The sequence below is a fragment of the Desmodus rotundus genome, chromosome 4 (assembly GCF_022682495.2).
Source record: "Desmodus rotundus isolate HL8 chromosome 4, HLdesRot8A.1, whole genome shotgun sequence".
In the NCBI taxonomy this organism is placed as follows: domain Eukaryota; kingdom Metazoa; phylum Chordata; class Mammalia; order Chiroptera; family Phyllostomidae; genus Desmodus; species Desmodus rotundus.
Genome location: NC_071390.1, coordinates 172,005,428 through 172,030,563, shown reverse-complemented (window position 1 = coordinate 172,030,563; position 25,136 = coordinate 172,005,428). Strand labels below are relative to the sequence as shown.

Below are 25,136 nucleotides of genomic sequence, written 5' to 3'. Positions count from 1 at the left end.
GCCAGCCGGACCCCTGCAAGGTTCTACCATCGGAGGACCGAGAAGCAGATGGGAAGGATGGAGGAGGGAAAGGCACAAACTTCTTACTGTTTGTGTTCCCTTACTGGGGGGTAGCAGTTAGCGTTGCCCCCAAAAGGCATTTTGGCCCCAGTCCACGGCTTCATCCAGCAATCCCGAAGCAGCCTCAGTGGTCCTTCTCAGGGGTCTCAGTGCCCGCAGAGCAGCACCCGCACTTCTGAGACTGAGCTCCTACTCCCCTGTGTCCCGCCTGAGTGCCTTGGGGACCAGCTCTGGCAGCAGCACCTCTTCGGGGGTCTAAGTCCCAGCTGGCAGGGCTCCTCCTCAGAGCCGCGAGGCACTGAACTTGCGGTAACTTGCGGACTTCCTTCCTTTCATCCCCCAGTTCTGCACCTGCCGTCTCTGTGCTCTTAGTGATTCCTCCCCGCATCTCCAGTCCTACACCCTGTTTCGAAGATTCCCTATCTTCAGTTCTCTTTGTTGAAATATCTAGGCAGCTATTTGTTTTCCTGTCTGGGCCCTGACCCATTGGGTTTTCTCTCTCTAGGATGCTGACTAGAGCAGAAACGTCATTGCTCCAGTAACTGCTGAGAAGATGAAGTTTTACACGTGGAGAAACTTAGGCTCAGAGAAATTCAGAACACTGCCCAAGGTAAAATTCCGGAGACTCGTTTTTTAACTCAGACATGTGATTCCAGTTTGTCTTCTCGCTTTGTCTCAGACTGACTCTCCTGAATGTAATATATGCTGTTCTTTTCCACTCCTGTTTTTTCTTTACCGTGAAATTCTAGCACATATTCATTTGGTTCTGCATACCTTTTCCTAACCTGCAAGAATTTTGAGGTCTGTATAAATTTCCAGGCTTTCAGCAGAGCAGAAATAATGGTTTTGTGATATGAAGTTCTGGGAGGAAGCCACAGTAAAATAAACTCAGGCCTTGGAACTACAGTGGTCACTGGTGGTGAGGAGGAAGTGGAGATGGCTGTCTGAGGGGCTGACGGAGCCAAGCCTCTGTCTTCAACACCAGCTGCCATCATTGAACACCTGGGGAAGCACCAGGCCCTGGGATACCTTCTTTATATACTTTGTCACATTTAATACTATGATGCAAGGTAGGTGCCGCAGAATTGCATTATGCAATCTTATGTGCATTTAACTTGGGTGCATTTATGCTTGCTTAGGAGGAGAAGACAGAGAAGTGGAAGAGAAAAAAAGAAAGAAGGAGGAAACCAAGGAAGAAGTAAGGGGAGAAAGGAAGGAGTCTGCACAGCCTGCATTTAAATAGTGCACTCAGTTCTGGTCAGCCCTCTGCTGAAATCCGTGTTTGGCTTGAAGTGGCCTGAGATGGGCACATGAAACCATTATTCCCTGGTTTCAAATGCTCTGTTTCAAATGCCTCTCCTTTTGTGTCAGCTGGGCTGAGTGCAATTCTAATGTTTACGCATAAACAGCTCGCATTCAACAGGAAGAAGCAGCCATTTTTTCCAACACTAGAAGAAAAGCTGGCTCTGCTGGTCTTCCAGAAATACCAGAGGCACACAGACTCCCAAAGAGCAGCCTTTTAGAGATTTTAAAAAATGGATATAACTTTTGCCTTGTGATCTGACTAGCGTCAAACTGCTGGATGTCCCCCTTAAGTGCTGTTTTCCCCAGTGCTGAAAAGCTGCCACTGCTGCCTAGAAAGGGGTATCCACTTCCCTGACGTCATCCAGAGAATAGGGGCTGAGCTGGGCTGGGTTGGGATTTGAGTCCAAGTTCCTCTCCCTCCAAAGCTCTGCTCCTGTTTCATCTGCTGCCTCCTGTAGATTGTGGACGGGCAGAGGCTGGCAGGGCTTCTCGAGTGCTGGAGAGGGGAGAGGGTTCCCGGGGTCCGAGCACAGCAAGGTGCAGGGACCCACTAACAGTGCCGGCTTCAAACCACCATCCCTGCGTGTAAGGAAGGCTCTGAGCTCTCATTTCTGCGCGACAGTCCGTCTCCTCAGACAGGGCTGTTCTCTAGATAAAATCGCCTCTAAGGGCATGCCATGTGTCTCATCCCTTCAGGGAGGGTAGTGGACGCCCTAGCAATAAAACGGGTCTACTTGTCACTTGAAATAACCTGGGGATTTAGAATAGCAGTGCTTATTTCTGCAATTTGTCTTTCCCTTGCCTTTGCCGTGGTCATCTGGGTTAATATCCTGGGTGGTGGGAAATGAAAGGCAGTGTGTATTTTTCCTTGAGATTTTCAAATTCGAATTTCCTGCTGTGAGTGCTTTTGCCGCTGAGTTGAAATTAGAGCAGGATGAACTTCTTGAACTGTTCCCAACGTGGCCACAGGCTGACTCCGGGAGCTCCAGTGGGAAAGTACCCCGAGGGGACAGCTTGAAATGTCTCTGCAGGAGAGATTAAATGGTTTAATAATGTCCTATTAAACCCACAGCTTCCAAACAAAATTGAGCCTTTCAATACCACTTGTCACCCCAAAACTCCTAGTTAAGTGATTTTAATCTCAGATAAGGCTTTCACTATTAGAAAAGCAGACACTGGCAACATGATTACTTCCTAGCGTCTTTGGGTGTGACGGAGGGCGAGCCTTTGCCAAAATCTCATGAGGCATGGTAGAGTGGTTGCTTTATGTGGGTCAGAGGAGAAAAAAGTGAGTTTTGTACATAAATAAGAATAAACACCAATAAAATATAACAGAGGGGTGAATCAAGCACTAATGATGACCAGTGTACCAGGAACTGACAAGTTGGATTGCCTCAACTCTGTCCAGAAACAAACCACATCCCACCGAAACAGGACAACTGAAGTTTTCAGAGTAAGTGTGTCGTCCCATCAGGGGAATTGGGGCACTCCAAATAGATTTCCAATGCTCATTATTCCCACTTTCTTAGAGTAATTGAATAGCACAGTCTTCTTTAAAATACCATTTTTGTTCTCACTGTAGTCAAGTGATTTTTAAAAATAAATCTTTATTTATTTTTAACAGGGTTAGATTTATAAAAGAATTTCAAAAACAGTACGGAGACTTCCCATACACCCCATCTCCTGGTTCCCCTGTTATTAACGGCTTACATTAGTACAGCACATTTGTTATACTGAATGAACCAGTATTGACACATTATTAAATGAAGGCCATACTTTATTCATATTGCCTTCCATTTTACCTCGTGTCCTTTTCTGCTCCAGCATCTCACCTCGGGTACTGCATCATGTCTAGTTGTCACGTCTTAACTCCTCTCACCTGTGACAGTTTCTCAACCTTTCCTGTTTTTGATAACTTTGATAGATTTGAGGCATGTTTTGTATGTAAAGTCCCTCAATTGGAAATTTGTATGATGCTTTTCTTATGATGAGATTGTGGTTATGTGTCTTGTGGGTAAGAGCACAGAGGTAAAGGGCCACTTTTACCACTTCTATACCTATATAGCTATCTTTATATATTGATCTGTGCATGTGTGTCATATATACGTGTATATATATGGGGGAGAGATTTTTAAGGACTTGGCTCACGCTATTGCGGAGGTATAAGCTGAAAATCTGCAGGGCAGGCTGGCAGGCTGGACCCAGGGTAGAACTGTATTTTGAGTCCAAAAGCAGTGTGTTGGCAAATTCCTTCTTGCTCAAGGAAGCCAGTCTTCATTCTATTAAAGCTTCAATGGATTAGATGAGACCTGCCACCTTATGGAGGGTAATCTATTTTACTCAAAGTTCATTGATTTAAATGTTAATCTCACCCAAAATCACCTCCACAGAAATGTCTAGAATAATATTGAATAAGTTTATGGGTGTTGTGGACCGGCCAAGATGACCCATAAAATTAACCATCAGAAGCAGACTCATGAAAAGATGCTAATCTTTGTTCTTACACCCTTCCTCTACCCTCAGCCTTGTATTGTAAGGGCCCAGGGAGAATTCAGGGGGCTTCATTTTCGTTAAGGAATAGAGATTGATTATTTGATGAGGGGCAGAAGGAGGTCTATGGATATGGAGCTGGGAGTTACCTGGTTCAGGGGCAGAGCATTGGGTTCCCGAAGACTGAGGATTTGAAGAGATGGCAGGTTTCTCAACGTGGCCAGGCTCTGTGCCCCACTTCCATGAAGCTCCTGCTGGCGGCCTGATGGGTGCTGACATGGAAGGAGGTGTGGGCTGGCACCAGGGTGCCAGGGCTTGGGCACCTCTGGTGAGCCCTGAGAGAACAGACCCCACACCCATCTACAGGAGCCCGGGAACAGGGACGCTGAGCATCTGGACTGCAATCAGGACAGATGGAAAACCAGAGGCCTGTCTCCGTCTCAGTGCCACTCGCATCCTAGGATTTTTTTGGAACCTCAGGACAGAAGAAGAAAATAAAATAGGAAATACGATTGTGCGTGATTGTCTTGTTATCCTGGTGAGTGGAACTTCGGATCAGGCGGCTTAGCGATAATTTGGAATCAAGTAATGGGTTGCACTTTGTCTGTCAGTGTGAAGCGGATCGTTCCACTGTAGTAATTTCTGTCTTTATGGTCGTTTCTCACTGGTTGTTGGTAACGAATTACTTTTGAAATAACTAATTGTAAACCATAAGGTATCTGAGGAATCCTCACGTGCCAGGGCCTCTCCTCAGTGAGGAGGAAAGTGATGTGCTCCAGGTCACTGGTGGAGAGCGAGGGCACGACCAGAGCCCAGGCCTCCCAAACCTCTTCCCACATGCCTTCCCACGCTCACGTACATTTGCTACTGTACAGTATGTGGCTCGATTACTTCATTTTTAATGTAAGTTAGTTTTTTACTTTTCGAAATTGTTGTGGACTAAACTGTATTCCCCCCAAATTCATGTGTTGAGGCCCTAACCCCCATTCATGACCGTATTTGGAGATGGGGATTTTTAAGAGGCAGTTAAGTGAAGTCATAGGATGGGGACTGGTTACTAGCAGAACCAACCCTGAGATTAGAGGTCATTGGTTTGCAACTTTGGAAATTCCCCCAATGAAATCTGAAACTGGCTCTCTACACATCTCCAGGGTAAGGAGAGACTGAAGACAGAGCAGATCACTCCAGATGGGTAGGTGGCAGTTTTAGCAAGTGAGGCTTGTTTTGGGTGGCCATAGACAAGTTAAGTTCCATACCTACTTGCCAGAACCTTAAGAGTTTATACAGAGGTCTTAACTGATTCAGTCACCTATTCAGTCCAGGTGGTCTCAACAATACCTTACTTTCCCGAGGCTGAATTTTTGAAATGATTCCTAGTGTGAGAATGACGGGCGGAATGCACATTCCAAGGACAGGAGAGGAGGTGACAAGCTTCTGACTGGGGGCCAACTGATGATTGTGTCCTTTAAATGACCTCCTCCAACAGAAGGTTGGAACCTTCAGTCCCACCCCCTGACCTCAAAGGAAGGAGAGGGACTGGAGATTGAATCAGTTGCCAATGGCCAATGATTTAATCAAACCTGCTGAAGTAATGAAGCCTTCAGAAAAGTCCCCCAGGATAGGATTCATGAGCTTCTGGATGGTGAACAGGTGGAGGTGCTGGAGGAGGGGTGCACCTGGGGAGGGCAGGGAGGGTCTGCCTTCTCACATACCTTGCCACCTCTTTTCCATCCGATGGTTCCTAAGTTACAGCCTTTCACAGTAAACCAGTGATCTAGTAAGCACAGTGTGTCTCTGAGGTCTGTGAGTTGCTCTAGCAAAGTAATTGAACCTGAAGAGGGGTTTAGGGAAACCTCTGATGCCAGTCAGAAGTACAGGTGAGAGCCTGGGCTTGCCACTGCTGTCTGAAGTCGGGGGGTGTGTGCCCTTAGTACTGAACCCTTAACATGTGGGGTGATGCTGTTTCTGGGTGAATAAAGTCAGAGTTATGTTGAATTGTGGGAAATCCAGCTGAGATCTGGAGAATTGCTTGTTCTTGTGGGGAAACAACCTCTCCTCTACGTTGGAATTGGATCCAGAAATATATGAAGGATGTGGGAAGGACATTTCAGGGCAGGGAAAATACAGGAGCAAAGGTAGGGAAGAATCAAAGGTATGTCCTGGGACTCGGGAATGAATAACTGGCCGTAACCAAGGCTCCTACACTCATAAAATCATAACCCATCCGGTACAAAGAATACATCACAAGGGACAGCTGCTTTGAAAAATTCTTATATATTGCCTAATTATAAATATATAAACATGTATTTGTTATACACATAAATTTATATTATATATGAAAGTGTCCACAAAGTTGTTGTGCAGTTTGAATTGGTAATACGTTTACTCCTGCATAGGATGCAAGCAATCTGCACAATGTGACAGAGAGAGGATTTACGCAGATTTAAAATATTGAAATGTCAACTTTCAACAAATGTGCCATCATCTTGGATGCATTTGAATCTAGCCATTATTATACACAGGGTTTACTACCTAGAAAATGTAATAAGGATGTTAAAACAAGTTAACAATTTATTTAAATCTTAAATATTCTCTACTTTGCCAATTTCTTTGTATGTTACATGAACATAATTTATGTACTAGTCAAACTGAACCAGGACTGTAGATACACCTTGTGTTTACAGGATACGTACATACACACCCCTTAGTTCTCAAACATGAGTATGACTCAGAATTACTTAGATGGCCTGTGAGAACATGGGTTGCTGGGTCCCACTATCAGCAAGAGATTCTGATTTAGTTTAGGTCTCATTTAGTTGACCTTGGGTAGGACCCAAGAATTTGTCTTTTTAACAAGCTTCTAGATGAGGCTTATACTCTACTAGTGAGCCACATCGAGAGAACCACTGGTTTATTGCACAAAAATACACTAGGAGTGATTGGAAAAAAGAAAGGATTCTTTCTCCTTGCTTCCTTCCTTCCTTCCTTTTTCTTCCTTCCTTCCTGCCTTCCTTTCTTCCTTCCTTCTGTCCCTCCCTCCTTTCTTCCTTTTCCCTTCCCCATTGCCTTTATACTCTCCTACATATGTATGTTTGTATGTATGTATGTATGTATGTATGTATGTGTATATGTGTATGTGTGTTTCAACCTTCCCTGGGTAGGATTGCTTTGGCAAATGAGTTGTTGCCAATATTTGGATCCTAGCTAACAGGAAAGTATGCGATCTCCTCATCCCTCACCCTGCCTGTTGCCATGGTCTCTTTACCTGTTTCCTGGCCTCCCAACTCTGTTTGTCTGAGTCTTTCCCTTCGCAGCTGCCAGTTGCTGTCTGAAAACAGGTCACTTCTCAAAGCTGGCAGTAACTTCCACAGGTACTCAGGATGCAGCAGGAATTCAGACTCAACTTTGGCTGCTTAGAAGCAAATAGTGCATTTAACTACGACAATAGCCTCTCTCACTGGTGTGAATGGAATGCTTAATTAAAACCCAAGTCTTCCCATCTTTGGTAACAATTTCTATATTATTCCTTATTGAGCTCTTAAAGTTTAACTGCCATGGAAATGATTTGGTTCAAGCCCACCAATATTTCATAAACCTCTGTTTAGGACCTGCCACTGTGTGTACGGGAGTATCTTTGCTGTTCCCTGAACATGCCTTTGGGTTTGAACGATGACTTGGTCAAATGAACAACAAATCCAAGTACAAGGCCCCCCCACCGCAACCCCCCCAGACAACTAGCAGGCAGAGTGCGAGGAGATGGGACAATCATCCTCTGAGACCACAAGGAGTAAACTCTTTCCAAAGAACAATTTCATGAATTCTGTTTCTGAAAACCCAGGCATATGTATCCAAGCAGAAACTCAGGGAAACTAGAAATTGCATTGGTATAGAAATAATCTGGGTTATAATATCCACTCTTGTAACAATAGTCTCTGTCTTTGATTGAGTCACTTCATTTCTCTGTTCCTTCACCTGTAACCTGGGGGCTGGGCCCAGGTGATCTGCGGAGTTCCTTTTAGTGCCAAGATTCTAGGATTGCAACGTTCTGTGGACAAACACACTGAGCAGGCTTTAATTATAAGTTTGCAAAGGCATCTAGGGGGCCAGCTCCATCTGCTCCTGAAGTCTTAAACCTTTATTAATTGTTGTTGGGAGGGGGCAGAGAGGCAGAGAAATCCCTTGGACCACAAGCCTTCCAGTTCTGGTTTCTCACTGCACAATATTCCCAAGGACTTGGGAGCCAGATGGCCGCATTTTTGAAGATGCACTAAGGATTTGAATTCTGGTTTGTATTAAATATCACATGTTAATTATTAATCTGTAGCAGATGTAAATGTATATTATTACACTACATTAAACATTGATGTTGCAAAGACCAGGCTGTGGAGCACATGGAGCTGCTTGGGAAACACGTTGGTCTTCTGACTAAAATCCAGATTTAAAATCCAGGTAAATTAGGTAAAACTCTTTAGAAGGAATATTTATTACTAATGTGATATACAAAGAACATGAGTATTGTTTCAAAATAAGTGATAATAGCTATCATTTACTGGGGTCTTATTTTGTGCCAAGTTGTTTTCTGAGTGCTTAACACACACTGATAAATTTAATCTGCCTAACACCTCTGTAAGGTGGGAATCACCACTTACTGTTAGGGTGGCATCTTCATTAAGCCTCAGCTGTGTACGGGAGATGGTTCTAGGTAGTGGGGGCACAGTGGTGGAGTAAGACATTGTCACGATTTTTATGGAACTTACTTTCTGGTGAGATGAGACAGACAATATACCCTCAAACCAAAAAATGAACAAAGTAATTTCAGAGAGGCATGAGTACCGTGAAGTACATAGGACAGAGTTATGTGATCGCCAGGGGCTGGGGCTGGGTTACTATAGATCAGCTGACCTGGACATTTGAGTCAGCTGACCTGGACAATGAGAGGGGACATGTGGGCAAAGGGTTCTGGGTCAAATGGCCTAACAGCAATTCCCTAAAAACAACAGGGCAAACATTAATTCTTCCCGTGACCAGTGTGTTGAAATTATCAACTTGCTAAAAACTTGTTTTAACCATCTACATAGCGGTTTGATAGCATTTCATGTTTCTCCAAGGTTATTTAATATACAGTATATTTTTAGAAAGACAATGTCCTGAGTATTGTGAATTTTAGCTGTTGTTCATGCCATTGATGTCAGACGTTATAAATGGTAGTGTACATTTCTGTTTCCCAGAGCATTTTCTATCGAGTCTACAGTTTTGTTCTTCACTGCGTTTACATCTCCTTTTGGATTTTCCATTTTTCAATTTTGCCTCAGCTTCTCTAGGAGTGGCAGGACATGATTCGTGGGAAGACAAGCCAGGCTGCTGCAGTGTAAGAACAGACACACATTAGATAGGTGCACTGACTAGGAACGGCTCCTGTCCCTCCAGCCTGTCTTTGAGTCCGCGCCTCCTCTCCTCTCCCAGGGCACTACCGAGGGGAGGACGGCCTCCTTCTTCTCTGTTGGATGGCGCCATCTGGGGGGCCCTCTGTTCTTTTTGTGGGGGGTCCTTCTCTTTTACCCCTTTGCCTGCCTCATAAGCCAGTCAGGCCTCTATTTCAGATCTCCTCAATTTTTATCCCTGTTGACTTCATAACTACTAACGATCCAAAACTGTATGTTTGTTGCCTCAAAACACACAATGCAATATATAGATGACGTAGCATAGAACTGTACACTTCAATCCTGTATAATTTTATTAGCCAATGTCATCCCAATAAATTTAATTAAAAATAAAAAGGAGAACTCATTCCAGCTCACTGGAAACTGCTTTCCTTTATTATATGCAGAGCTTAGAGAGTCCAGATGACTTTGCTTCAGCTACTTTGTAGCTAGGATGTAGGCACATGACGTTGATCTGGCAGTGGAGGGGCCCCCAGATAGGGAGGGGAAAATAAGCCAAGGGAAGGGCAGGACACCACAGAGAAACCAACACTTCTGACCAGCGGTGGGGACGTGTTGGGCCGCGCTGGTGGTATTCCTGGCATCTCGTCCGGCCTGTGACACATGCAGGAGAGCAGCGGTGGTTCTTCAGGGGTGGGCCTGTGGTGGGCTTGAGTGCTTTTTCCAGATGCGTTTTACCCAGCTGCATCTATCCTGCATTGTATAGCGTAAATCTGGTAATTTGTGTCTCACAGAGATGGTCTGAACTGCATGATATGTTTGATGAAATTACTTTATGCTGTTTGAACTAACTGAAGTAGATTCAGTTGTCTTTGACTAGAAACTCTGATCAACACACCTGATGTATTTATATTTTATTGACATACTTGTTGATGGCATCTTAGTCTGTTTGGGCTGCTATAACAAAATACCACAAATGGGGGGGTTAAAAAATAACAAACATTTACTTCTCACGGTTCTGGAGGCTAGAAAGTCAAGTTCATGGTGCCAGCAGATTCAATGTCTAGTAAGGTCTTTCTTCCTAGATGGCTGTCTTCTTGCTATGTCCTCAAAAGGTGGCAGTGGCAAGGGAGTTTTCTGGGTCCTTCCTTTATAAGGGCACTAATCCCATTCATCATCATTAGGTTATAGCTCTGTCCAAACCTAATCACCTCCCAAAGACCTGCCTCCTAATATCTTTACCTTGGTGGTTAGGGTTCAGCATATCAGTTCTGGGAAGACACAATTGTTCAGACCGTGGCAGGTGGAAGAGTGTCAAAGGGAGGGTGACATAACAGTGGAATAACTAATTCACATCATGCTGGGAGCCAGTCATCCTTTCTCTTCTTAAATATAGTTGCCTTTTCCTTCTTCAGTTTCCTTGTCTATAAAAAGAGCATCATGACAATAATTATCTCATGGGTCTGTTGTTCCAGGTTAAATAAAATTATTAGAATATAATGCTAATAGTAAATATTGGCTAGCATTTTAAAAAAGATTTTATTTATTCACTTTAGACAGAGGTGAAGGGAGAAAGAGAGGGAGAGAAACATTAATGTGTGGTTGCCTCTCACACACTCCCCCCTTCCCCACTGGGACCTGGACTGCAAACCAGGGATGTGCCCTGACTGGGAATTGAACCAACTACCCTTTGGTTTGCAGACCGATGCTCAGTTCACTCAGCCACACCAGCCAGGGCCATTGGCTAGCATTTTTGTTAGTATTAGCATGGACTGATTCATTTTCTCTAGGATAGCACTAGAGTTGATGTCTTCAGACAAGGAATGGCAGGTCTGGGACAAAGGAACAGGGAGAGGAAACGTGTCCAGAGTCAGATGTACAGAAGAGCGTAGCACATCTGGGTAGCTGGAAGGGGTTCTGACTGAGTAAATTCCCCTGGGGTAGGAGGAGACTGTAGGAAGACACTGCTGGCAAGAGTAGTGGGACTAGAGCGTGATGTGGGCACTGGATCACAGAAGACAGGGTAGGCCCCTTTCATAATGGGCAGCCCTAGTCTCAGCAACTTCAACCCAGTCCAGGTTGAAGGACTTCCTCCTTCCTTCTTCCCCAACGTTAACCCACGTGGTCACCTCGGATTTTCAGCCATGTGCAGGTGTGCACATTCCCCCTAGTTGCTACCTGTGGGCAGGATCCTGATCTAAATCCACTGAATCCATCTTCCAAAACATCAGGAGATTGGGCTAAATGTGTGCTAAGGCTACGGCAGAAATAGGAAGAATTATTTAAAAAACTGTTTGATAAATACATGCTGGAAAAATTATGGTTCACTGAGGGGTTGGATCACTCTGTGTTCTGGTAAATCACCTCACACATTTGTGCTCTAGTGAAAAAATGCCAACACACTTTGGGAAAAACTATGAATTCAGTAAGCAAACTGAACATTTATGATACCAGAGTCTAAAGGGCTAATTTTCCACTTAATATGCATTGATTTAGTATAATATTATTATTTTTAATTTTTTTAATTGTATGTATTTTTAGGGGAAGGAAGGGAGAAAGAGAGGGAGAGAAACAATGATGTGGAGAGAAACGATCGGTTGCCTCCTGCACGCCCCCAATCGGGGACCCGGCCGGCCATCCAAGTGTGTGTCCTGACCGGGAATCTAACTGGGCACCGTCAGGCCCGTGGGATGACACTCAATCCACTGGGCCGCACCAGTCGGGGTGTGTTTTTAGGTTCTTCTTTTTTTTCTTTGTTATCTTCCTTCTCCTTCTCTGACCCCACCCTTCTTAGTTAAACTGAAATTCTCTACCCATGTTTAGAAATGACATCTTGGTGCTTAATCTAGAATGACCTCTGGAAACAGTCTATTTCAAATGATTTACAAGGACCTGTTGATTTCTTTCTGAGGCTTGCCTTGTAACATCAGCCCATTTCCTGCAGCTGCTCAAGCACTATTAGTACAAGGGATTATTATTTCATAGAAAATAACCAGAAAAACTTTAGTAGTCATAGATCAGTGATAGGAAAAATGGTTTTATTATGGGACAGGGCAAATCCAGCCATAATTTTTTGTTTTCTCAAAAAATGTGTTAAACTGAAAACATATTTTGCCAGCCACCTCCTCCCTTGCCTTTTTGAAAGTCCGTATGTTCCTCAGGGGAAAATTGAATTCAGCTTCATTTGCGTCTTTGTGAAATTTTAAAAGAGCCATTTGATGTTCAAGATTTCTAGGTCTTTAGAAACGAGACCTAAAGTCAATTGCTTGGACTAAATTGAACTTGCATTTTCCCAATACTTTGAAAAAAATATTTGGATCAGACTCAAAAGTTCAATTTTCTTCCGCTACTTGGAAGTAGATTTATACACTGCCAGGACGTATTTACACATTGCTTATTTTCGAGTAGACTTCAGAAGGTCATAAATTTTGTCCACATTCCCTATTCAATTGTCCACATTCACATTCAGTAAACATGTTTCGCTTTGAACTAGCATCTGGGTGTAGGAGCTTTTGTGATTTTCCTCTCTCACCGGTGGGTTGGGTTCATCTTCTCAGCAGAAGAAAATATTGCTCTGTGTGCGTCAAACAACTTTGAGGTAAAATAACCAATTGGTTATTTTAAAACCAATTCTTTAGAAGTCATCTCCTAGAGCCTTCTGTTCTCTCTCCTGAAACAGAAGGATCTGAGATTCCTAAAATCTATTTGCACCTGCTCTGGCCTGGGCAGGAACCTGATTCTCACAGTGTTGGAGTTCAGATTAGGATCTTATTCAACAGGGCGAGGCCAGGAGGAAGTAGGATTCTGATACTTGGCTTTCTCCCCACCTGGCTGCCTGACTCCGTGAAGGCATTTTTTTTCTCCTTGGACCTAAGTTTCCTCGTTCTGAAACAGAAGGCGATAGAGCATAGCAGTGTTTTCAAACTGGGCTCTTCAAAGCCCTGTGGTTCCAAAGAGCTGTCTCTGGAGCTGCCTGGCTTTTGTAGGCTTTATATGTTAAGATTTGCAGAAAACTGTTTTAGATTAAAAGGAGTTTGTTGCTACAAAACAAAGATGGAATGACCCTCAACTCTAGTGTTTTAGATTTTAAGTTTATTTTCAGTAATTTAACTTTCATCCTATCATGGGCTTTAAATGATTTCAAGGAAATTATACCTGGGTCTGAGCTGAGGAAATGTAAATTTGGTTTTATTTGTTGACATGGATATCTTATACCCCAGGGTACACATGCCGAGAGTTGTTTGTTTGCTGTTTGAAACAGCCAGATGGCTTTTAAAAATGGACTTGGAAAAACTGGGTGGCAATACCTCTTACAGCTAAATAAATGCTTAACCTGTGAGCAGAATTCCCACTCCTAGATATATGCCCAACAAAAATGTATACAGATGTTCCCTAAAAGACGTGCACAGAATGTTCACAGCAGGGGTACTTGTAATAACTCTCCATTGGAGACTCTTAAATGTTCGTCAACAATGGAAAGGATTAATAGATTTCTGTTGCATTGTCACAATGGAAAATTACTCAGCAACGAGAATGACAGCTTCACAAATACAGTCAACAATGTGGATGAGTCTCACAAGTACAAAAGAATACATAATTACGAGTTCATTTATTAACCACAAAAACATGGGACATTAGTTGATGGTTAGAAGTCAGGATTATAGGTGGCATTGTGGGGGAGAGACGGTGGGTGGGGGTGGGTTATGAGTGAGGGCTTCTGGGATGCTGGTCACTGGGTGTTTGTTAACCTGGGGGCTGGGGATGTGTGTGTCCAGTTCGTGAAAATGTGCGACACTACATTTATGGCATGTGCATGTGTTTGTATACAGATGGCACCTATTACAAATTTTTATAAATTCCCCTAGATTGTCTTTTCAAATCCACTTCCTAAGATTAGTTACTGCAAAACAAAATAACATGATCAGTTCTGGTAGTACTTTCTATCATGAGCAAAAGGGCATGTTTTCAACTTTAAGGAGTCAGGTTGAAAATATGCTGCACTGAAGGGATTTACCTAATCGTGGGTATGATTGCCTGTCACTCTTGTACCTGTAGGTGTTGGTCTTGGTGTTTCTGGCAGCTGTGAGCTTGGAAGGTACTGGTTAAAACTCTTATGTCATATGACAAGCCTTTCTTTATCGAATTGACTGCTTAAAACCCAGCTTCTAAAGTCTTCTGTTTCTTCTCTTGAAAGATTAACGGAATCAGAAATTTCTCTCCTGCTATAAACAACTATAACTGGGAAAAGTGAATGAACTAATGATTTCCAAACATTGGACAACATGCAGTGCGGGACTGTGGTGCCTAAGAGGAGTGGAGCAGGTATAGGGGGCTGTAGGGTCATCCCAGTTTGTTCCTTGAAAGGGAACCTGCAACAGGATCAGTGACTTCGATGGTACAGAGATTGGAGTTCAGGAAGGCTGAGACAGCCCAAATTTGAGCGCTACATAGGAGGGAGCTGGAGAGAGAGAGAGAGAGAGAGAGAGAGAGAGAGAGAGAGAGAGAGAGAGCGAGCCTGGGATCTACAGTGTGGTCCCTCTGATCTTGGATTAAGTACTAAAAGGTGAGTGCATGACAGCCTAGGGAAAGAACCGCTGAAAAGTAATAGACTGAAAAATTTCTGAGGCTCACACCAGACTGAGAGTTGTTTGTGTTCCCACAAGGCACAGCTTGTTATTCTAGGGCATTTCATAGAGTAGAATCAGCCCACTTTCTACACAGGTGGTGGACCGGAGACGTGATGGCGCCCTGTCTCTTCAGCAGGCAGGGAGGCGGGCAGCAGGTTGAGACAGCGTGAGGACAAATGGTAAAGACCAGACCTGGATAGTCTGTCTGAAACAAAGTCACCAAACATCACACGTGACCTGGGTAGACAGGAGCTGACAAGAGTACAGGTTCAGAACGGGCTTTCACTGTGGGGCTCGGAGTGACTCTTGTTTGGAAGAGTAGGTAGCTATGGTGACTCTGTATGGTTCTCATGCTTTCACTCGGTGCCAGGAGAATTTAGAAGCACACCTTCAATTCTGGTAGATGCAAACTAACTTACGGTGACAGAATAGTGGTCAATGGCTGCCCGGGGATGTTGAGGGGTGGGCAGGGAGAGATCTGAGGGGAAGATCAGAGGAAGGGATTTCAAAGGGGTGTGAGAAACTTTGGGGGCAGATAAATATGCTCATCATCTTGATTGTGGTTATGGTTTTACAGCTATATGCACATGTCAAAACTTCTCAAGTTGTGCGGTTTAACTGTGCAGTGTATTATATATTAATTATACCTCAGTGAAGCTGATTGCTTTCTTATGCTGCTTTAACTAATTCATATTATAGAGCTGGCTGTTTATACTTCCATTTGATCTTAGTACAAGGTTCACTCTTCTGCAGTTAGAGTTGATATCATATTGAAAGTCGCAGGCATTTGAGATGGTTGAATGGACTTAAGGGGCAACTCAGTAATTCAATTCAGCGATGCCAGCAAGTTCCAAAAGCTGAGTTTGTTTTTGGATGAGTGTGAGAAGGGAGGTAGCTTCTTCTGTTCAATTTTCTGCTCAGGACAATTTGGAGACTCACTTTCTCATGTTTCCAGCATCTTGCTGACTAGACCTCACATCTCAGTTTCTACCCCTTGTTGACCTAGAATGAACACATGTAAATCACATGCAAATGAAGGATATTCACACATTTAATTATTTTCCAGTGAAATATGAATCTGTTTAATTTTTGACAAGACTATGTTTGTTGCAGTGATAAAAATTCTCAGATTTGAATTTGAAATTTGTTGCCAGACTAATATCTTACTGTTGAAGCATTTATTCAAACAAGGGTGGGAGTTTTTAAAAATTAATATTCCTTGATCCCTTTAGAATGTGAAGCAATGGAAAAGGCAGTGACTTTGAAATCGAATTAGATGGACCTGAGTTCAAATCTCTCACAGATGAAATCTGTAACAGTAAGTTTAAATTTCCTACGCAGCTTCCTCCAGTGTAAAATGAAGATGGTAATAGATTTCTGGTAGGATTTGTTGGTGTGTGTGAGTGTGTGCAGATAAAGATGATGTTTGCAAAGTTCCTAGACTAATGCTTGAATAGGCACTTAATAAATAACAGTAGACCTTTTGTTTGTAAACACAACCAGATTTCACAACTTTTTAAAAATCACCTTTTTTTAAGATTTTATTTATTTATTTTTAGAGAGAGGGGATGGGTGGGAGAAAGAGAGGGAGAGAAACATTGATTGGTTGCTTCTCACATGCACCCTGACTGGGGACCGGCCTGCAACCCAGGCATGTGCCCTGAAGGGGAATCAGACCGGTGACCTTTCACTTTGTGGGATGATGCTCAGCCAACTGAGCCACACTGGTCAGGACTAAAATCACTTTTTGTTGATAAAACTAGGGCCCAGTATTTTAATTCTGTTCCCCCCCAGCCCCCACTGCACACACACACACTCACTTCTATATGCATACCTTTTACAATTTCCTTGATTCTTTTTCACTTGACACATGAAACATTAATTTTAACTTTCCTGAAGTTAGTCCCTTTGTGGTGAATTCTTCCCCTGCCTTCCTCCCCCCACACAAGTCTCCTTTTCCTTTGTTTCCAAGACAAAAATGTTAGGTATGGGAAATATTTATTGGGTGCCATTTAGACAAATATAAGAATCTGACTGAATACTCTCCACAACTGTCGTCTGAAACTAAACACGAAGTTGCCATGGATACTGGTTGCTTGGCCTCTGCTCTAACACATTAGAGCCTTTTTAGTTCAACAATGTGCAAACCACAGATGTTGCCATGCATTGTATTCATAATCAGCTTGGATCTGTTAGCAGAGGGATAGCTTGAGTTTGCTTCAGCGGAGAAGGATGTAAATTCCCAGGAGGAAAGCAGAATGCCCTGTGCCCTGTCGGGCCTCCAGCATAGGTAGTGACCTCGGCAGACGCCGTTTCTGCCTTTTTTCTCTGCTTCACTTAATCTGGATAAACTGCTTCTCTTTTGATATTTATTTGGAGATACGAGTCTCTACTGCATATTTGGGAAAAGACCACAGGAGCGTCTGCTAGGAGAATCGTACACAGCTTTGGGTATAGGACTTAAAACAAGGCATCGTAGGAAAGAGAATACAAGAAAATCCCAGGTTTTATTTGAGAGGGAGCCAGGCTGGAGTCATAGCTCTGTGTCTCTGGGCCAATTAAGTAATGAAAGCCTTAGTTTCCTCATTCCACCGGCTCATCCATTTGTAAGGACCCGTGATTACATTGGGCGCATCTTAATAATTCAGAATAATGTCAGTATATTAAGGCCCTTGATTGTCAGCCTTAATTCTATCTGCAAATTTAATTTTTGTTATTGTTGGTCACACTTACTTGTGCATTCATTGGTTGATCCTTGGGTGTGTCCTGACCAGGGATTGAACCTGCAATCTGGGCCTATCAGGATGATGCTCTAACCAACCGAGCTACCTGGCCAGGGCCTACAACCGTAATTGCTCTTTGCTAAGTAACATTCACATGGTCTGGGAACCAAAGATGTATGTGGACATCTTTGGGAGGGGAGCATTATTCTGTGATGCAGTCGTGCAAAAAGGAAATTTTGCTTTCCTTCTTGCCTGTGAGTGTAGTGTCTACATATCGTTCATGGATTACCTTTCCACAGTTAGAAAAAGGTGGCAGTTGTAACTATTTGCTTTAGGTTTTTCAGCCTCTTTTGCAAACTACTCTTAATTCCCATGTAGGACCAGTTATCTCCCTTCAAAGATTCAGTCCTTTCTCTTCTCCCTCTCAAGTTGGTACCTGGGCATGGAAAAGCTTTTGTGGCTTTGTGATGATGGTGTGGGCATGAGAGAGTCTGGAGGAGACTGGGGGGCCCTCTCTCCTACCCATTCTCTCTACAAACACTCGATGCTACTATCTTTACTCTGCTGAGGCTGCCTAGATTTATTACAAGTGAGAAGCATTCTTTCTCCTAATGCACGTGGTGTGTAAAAGCTACATTATATTACTGGGCAGCAACTTCTAAAAAATGCTTCCAAAAATAATATGCTCTTATCAGCAAGGCATTGAACTCAGAAATATTTTGTGGAAGAAATATTTTCTTGCCCACTCCCATCCAGTAGGAGTTTAATGCCTAGATTCCACAATTACAGTCTTGTTGCCCTAAACCTGCTGGGCAACAAGCAGAACCACTGGATACTCCATGGCAAAAGCAGTGATATCATATTCCACCCTGTTACTACAGAAGACAATTAGGCAAACAAGATTCTAAATTAAACAGTATTTACAGGAAAAACTGATTGTTCTCCTAAAGAATTATCTGTGGTTCTTATAAAAAGAAGGGACATCCAATTCCCTTCCCTGAAGTTAAGTGATCACAAGCCTGCTGGAAACAACATAATCCAAACATCTTCTCTTTCTGCAAATTTCTGGTTGTCAAGAATAATTACAAGTGAGAGAGCTGCCTCAATAGCACTGTGAACAGCTGTCATGTGATTATTCATCCCCGTGGAGCTGCTTTCCAGCGCCTCGTGCCTCGTGCATTCTTTATTGTTACCCATCGGCGCCACTCCTTGTCGGGGAGAAGTAAACACAAATTGGCTTTGGGAGCCAGCTCAGGGGAAAATAAGTGGTGGACCAAGTTCTATGACTGGTGACTCAGGCTCTCCTACTCTGGCCCCCACAATGGTGGGACAATGGCGTAATTGGAAGAGGAAAGTGTAATTGTTGATGTTAGGCCCAGAACAGGGTGGCAGTGATGATGGTGGGGGTAGAGGGTTCAGGGGGATGGGAACGAACCTGACCAAACTCTGAGAGGGTGATGTGTTAGAATCTTTCACAAATCAGTTTTATTGATCTTCTCTACATTTCTGAGCTGGTAGAAGGATTATGAATGCAGAGATAGTAGTGGAACCTCTTTTTCATACTTCCCACATTCATCTATTGGAAGTTGTAAAGATTTATGGATATTTCTACTTGTACCGTTATGGTTTGAGTCACCAGTGACCCTGAACACCTGCAACTGCTCTTTCAACAGTTCCCTTTCCCCTGCTGCTGCTCTTTCAAGCCATTCGCACATAGTCAAAGGCATGCTACGTCAGGCTCTGCCCTGGTTAAGTGTTCCCGATCGGTGTTTTCAAAGAACATAGAAGAAAATAGCACATCAATCAAGATGGCTAATTTCTTGTGGGATGACAAAAATAATGGGGTTATTTTTTTCATGTTGCATATTGAATCTATATTATAGACTGAATTCTGTCCCCTTAAAATTCATGCATTGAAGCCCTAACCCCAAAGTGATGGTGTTTGGAATGGGCCCTTTGAGAGGTAATTAGGTTTAGATGAGGTCCTGAATATGGGGTCTCCACGATAAGACTTGTGGTCCTTTAAGAAGCGATATCAGAGAGATGGCTTCCTCTCTCTCCCCACCATGTGAGGACACAGTGAGAAAGTCCCCATCTCCAAGCCAGGAAGGGAGCTCTCACAAGGACTGAATCAGTGGGAACCTTGATCTTAGACTCTGCAGCCTCCAGAATGATGAGAAATAAACATCTATGGTTTAAGTCACCGAGTCTGTGGTATTTTACATATGGCAGGCCGAGCGGATTAACAAAGTCTGCCTCGGGGCTCCCACCATCATAGGCATTGAGGGACCTAGGCTGATGGAGGCTCTATTTTACACTAGGCTTCCGTAATCACTGAGGCAAGGCAAGCAGAGGCAGTGAATCCAAGGCTGGCTCTTTAAGCTTCTGTGACTTGTTTTCTGGGAAGTGACCCATTTCTTTCACTTCCCAACTTCTATTGGTCAGAGCAAGTAATATGACCTTACTTGCATTCATTTGGGCAGAAAACAGCTATCATGTCACATTTCACTAAATGAGAGAACCAAAACATTGTGAACAGTCTCCATGACCACCAGAGATGTAAGCCTTTTTCAGTATTGACTAAGGTGTGTTTGGTTTGGTGTTCTTTACTTCTTGGATCTTTATCTCTGTTCATCACCCATGTTGCTTGCTTTATGATGTTAAGCATTCGTACTAGCTGTTCCCCTCTTAGAATGCCCTTTCACTCAGTTCTTTTCTTAGATATCTACTACTGCTTATCAAAATCTCAGTCCAAATTTTACATCTTTAGATGATTCAATCCTAACAGAGATTTCCCTCCTTTGTCTAAATCCTTACCATTGTATTACCTATTTTTCCCTTTATTTTTTCCTTTTTGACTTGTTATTATTAATTGCAAATGTGGCCTTTTGGAATTCCTCAAGTTTTCTGTTCTTCTGTTAGATGGTCCACTTATGCATTCATTTATTCATTTTAGTTTCTGGAGATGCAAAGACAAATGACACCATATCTACTCCTATGGAACTCACAGTCTGAGGGTCAGACAGACATAAAAACAAATAATTATAACCTGGTAACATAAACACTAAGCATAAATGTACAAAATGATGCTCTACATCACTAATCATTGGGAAAATGCAAATCGAATCACAGGGTACCACTTCACACCTACTATGATGGCTACAGTAAAAGGGATGGACAATGACAAGTGTTAGTGAGAATGTGGAGAAATTTGAACCTTCTTGTATTGCTTGGGAAGATGTAAAGTGATCCAGCCATTTCAGAAAACAGTTTGTCAGTTTCTTAAAAAGTTAAACATAGAGTGACCATGTGATCCAGCAATTCTCTTAGGTAAGTATATCCAAGAGACATAAAAACATATATTCACACAAAAATGTTGTACATATGTGTTCATAGCAGCATAATAACCAAAAAGTGGAAGCAAGCCAAATTTCTATCAACTGATGAATGGAAAAGCAAAGCGTGGCCTACCTGTGCCCTGGAACGCTATTCGGCCATGAAAGGATGAAGTGCTGAATCCTGCTGAATCTTGAAAGCTTCCTGCTGGGTGAAGGAAGTCAGACACGAAAGGCCATGTGTTACATGATCCCATTGATATGAAATGTCCAGAAGAGGCAAATGCATACAAACAGAAAATAGATTAGTGGTTGCCAGGAGCTGGGGTGCGGTGGGAACAGGGAGTGATTGCTGATGGGCACAAGGTGTCTTTTTGACACGATGAAAATGTTCTGGAATTATATATTGTGATGGTTGCGGTTAGGGGAGGTCATGGAGAGGATGTGACTGCTGGTTGACCTGTGAACTGGACCATGGCAATAAAAGGCTCCTTGCCCCCTCCCCCCTCTTTGGAATAGACATTTGGCCCACCGTTTCCACAGTGAGAGCCACTTTCAAGGGTGCAACCTTGAGAGAGCAATGTCCTGTTGAAATCTCCTTCATAGTACATGTGACTGAACCCAGTTAAAGCCTCTGTTACAAACTTTTAAGATCCTGTGGGCGGATGCAGAGATTTTTTACTGGCTTTGGGGTTGCCCAGGACAAACCTTGCAGGTGGTCCCCTGGCTTAGTACACCTGCCATCCACTAATCTGGAGTGGCCTGGCTCTTCCTTCGGCCTGTCCTTGCCTCCCTGTACCCATGTGTGGGGGCCAGTTTGTGAAAATACTAAAAATCACTAAATTATACACTGTAAAAAAAGTGAATTTTTATGATATGTAAATGACAACTCACAAGTAAAGAAAATTTTTGAAAAGTGTGAGAAGAGGCAGGAGCGGAGACCCGTATCCCCTGCAGGCTGTCGTGCAAGCATCTTGCACTTTGGGAGACTATTCGTGTTTCCATGTTATCACGGTGTTTCCTCTCCTGGGAACCTCTCCTGGAACAATGCTTTGTAATGTGGGGAATAGTCCTATGCAAAACTATGTTCACTTCCCTTTAATTTAAAGAAAGCAGCATTTGCATTAGAATAGTAGGTGGTTTATATTTCTATTTTTTTCATTTTCCAATATTTTTTATGGGTCATAAAGTATGACCCACACACACTTTAATAAAAATGAACACAATTAAAATTCAAAATCTCAAAGGGCAGAATGGGGTAATTGGGTCTCAGAGTATCAGGACAGAAATGGCATTTTGTCAGAGCTGTAGAGGACAGGACCTGCCCAATGGGACAAAAAGAGGTAGGCGGTAGAATGGTCCTCCAGGCAGAGGGAACAGCATGCGCAAAGGCCCAGAGAGGAGAAGGGCCACCACGTAAATGAGAACTGAATATAGTCTTGTGATTGAGAGGCAGAATATGAGAGAGAGGGGCCAGCCAGGTAAAGTGGAAAATTAGGTGACTTCGTCACTCACGGATTGGCTCACCCAGCCAGTCAGTGGTGGAGCTTGGAGGGAAAGGAAGGTGACTATGGTCAGGAGGTTATTGTAAAACACATGAAAAAATTCTGCTTACGAGCCGCCAGTGCCATCTCATTATCCTTAGACGAAAATCCAAACTTCTTACTCTGCCTGCAGGCTTGGTAGTGGGGACAGTTGCACAATTTTGTGAAAATACTCAAACCCACCAAACTGTACACCTGAAAGGGTGAATGATTTTAAAGGGCCAGTGAGTGCTTTTATTGTGTGCTTGGAAATTACAAAGATCAAAACAAACAATGCAAAATTGTGCCCTTTATTTGTGAACTTTGACCAAAAGAACTTGAAAAAATATATAATGAGGCATCAGTATTTGGGTTAAATGCAGTAATATAAAAAATCTATTTAGCCCTGACTGGTGTGGCTCAGTGGGTTGGGCATTGCCCCACAAACCTAAAGGTCGCAGGTTCGATTCCCATTCAGGGCACACTCCTGGGTTGCGGGCTGGGTCCCTGGTTAGGGACATGTGAGAGACAACCAATTAATCTTTCTCTTGTGCATCGATGTTTCTCTGCCTCTCCTTCTTCCTCCCTTCCCCTCTCTCTAAAAATAAATAAATAAAATCTTTTTAAAGATCTATTTAATAAATTTGCAAATTAAAGCAAGGTGATAGAGGTGTTAACTAACACTGTGATGGTAATTATATTGCAATATGTAAGTGTATCAAATCAACATGTTGTATTCCTTAAAGTTATGCAGTATTACATGTCAGTTATATCTCAATAGAGTTGGGGGGAAAAGCAAGGGGATAGTTACTCAAATTTTTAATAGCCCCCACTTACCTAATAGATTAACCAAAAACTACTTGATAATGTTGAAGTGGAATTTTTTTTCTATCTAGATATAAAAAGTAATAATCATTATATTGCTATTCAGGCTAAATCTTTCCTTTATAAGGTGTTTGGCATAAATATCTTCAACGTGTTAACTCTGGGTGGTGTTTACGTCAGGACAGTAGGATTGCATGTTCCTGTTTTGCTTTTTACATGACGGTGTATTGTCCTCGGCTTCAGCCCCGCCTGTCTCCACCCGCAGTGCCTGCTCACCCTCTTGCCTTCTCACACTGCCCTGGCCCCCCTTCTGTCCCTCTGACAGAAGGGGGGCCCTGGCAGGGATCTATGGAACACACCACCGTCGGGCCCCTCCTGTCAGAAGACTCCTTGTGGTTTAGGACCTGGTCCCAATGTCACATTCCCAGGGAGGCCATCAAGAGCTTTGCCCGAGATTTGTCAGCTGTCCTTCTTTCGCGCTCTTTGGCTCATCATTCTGTTCTTTATAGCATTTGCACCATCTGCAATAATCTTGTTCATTAGTTCATGTATTGATTTTCCATCTGCTCTCAAAGAATGTTTGGGGAGGGGAGAGGTTTTGCTTTTCTTGCTTACTCCTGTATAACCAGCATTTTCAAGTTCATGCTGCCATTCAGAGGTCTCAATAAATGTTTGTGAATGAAATTACTGAATAAGTTCAGTTAAGAGTTTGTGCTCTTTAAAATAGTCTGATAGACATGAGTTTCAGTCCCCTGTTCCCATGTTAATGTGACACCCCCTTAACCAATAACTTAACCTCTTGCTAATGCAGTTTCTTTTACTTAAAATGGGCACAAGAATAGTGTTATTGTGCATTTTAAAAAATGTACTTGCTTATTCGTTATTGTGCATTTTAAAAAGAACAGTACTTAGTACTGCACCTTGCAAAAACTAAATCTTTAATAAGTATTATCTATGTGGTAAACAGTATCATCATTATGTCATTTCCTTATAACTTTTTTTTAAGCTGTGACCAATGAGATATCTTGTTCAGCTTTGTAAAGAGCCGTAGCTCAAATATAATGTACAATTTTGCCAAAAGTCCACCTGAGGGCTTAGATACATGATTAGAAAATTGCCTTTCAAACTATTCCCTTAAACCATAAAAAGTTTTACTTTAATTTTGATTAGAGTTATTCAATTTGGTTACTATTTGGTGAAATAAAAAGCAATTAAAAATGCTAGATATATATACTTACTAATTGGCTTTATCAAAGTTTTTTAACACCTAAAATTTTTCAGCTTGAAATAAATCTTAGAGCAGACCCAAGCCAAGATAGTGATAAATACCTTTTAACATATGGTTTTTTAGTTGTACTTATTTTTAATACTTGAAACACTCCTTGGAAGGAATCGTGAGATGGAAGATATTTTGAGCGGAAATAGGAATTCATATTAACACTTACATTAATCATTTCCCTCTAAATAAGTAATGGAGAGGAGGTAATATCTGCACTGAGAAGAATCAAGTTGTTGTGAATGAAAAAGAGAAAATGGAAGAGAAGACAAGTGGGACCTGAGTACCCAGGAGGTTTGTGTGGGTGGGATCATATTCAAGTTCAACACCAGGAAGACTTACAGCATCCTGAAAGGAGAATAGACAGGGCATCAGTCAAAGGACGTGAATCTACTCAGCTTTGTCAGCTGGATTGTCACCTTGGGCAACTCTGAGTAACCTCTCTGTCATAGTTATCCCACACTAAACAGGCTCAGTTTTATTTAGTTTATCTACTCCCTGCGATTGTGAGGATAAAGTAAAATAGTAATAGTTAAAGGATTTGGGAAAAGATCATGAACTTCATAGATGCAAAATACAGCTACTACAAGG

At 42.6% G+C, this 25,136-nt stretch overlaps 1 long non-coding RNA gene across 1 annotated transcript; it reads right to left on the bottom strand.

Annotated features, from left to right (window-relative positions):
* Positions 1-9,841: 9,841 nt before the first annotated feature.
* Positions 9,842-21,153, bottom strand: LOC123478041 (uncharacterized). The gene is made up of 3 exons (XR_006653142.2): positions 21,058-21,153; positions 10,479-10,660; positions 9,842-9,989 (listed from the first exon to the last, which is right to left on the bottom strand). It is a non-coding gene; the product is annotated as an uncharacterized lncRNA (long non-coding RNA).
* Positions 21,154-25,136: the final 3,983 nt, after the last annotated feature.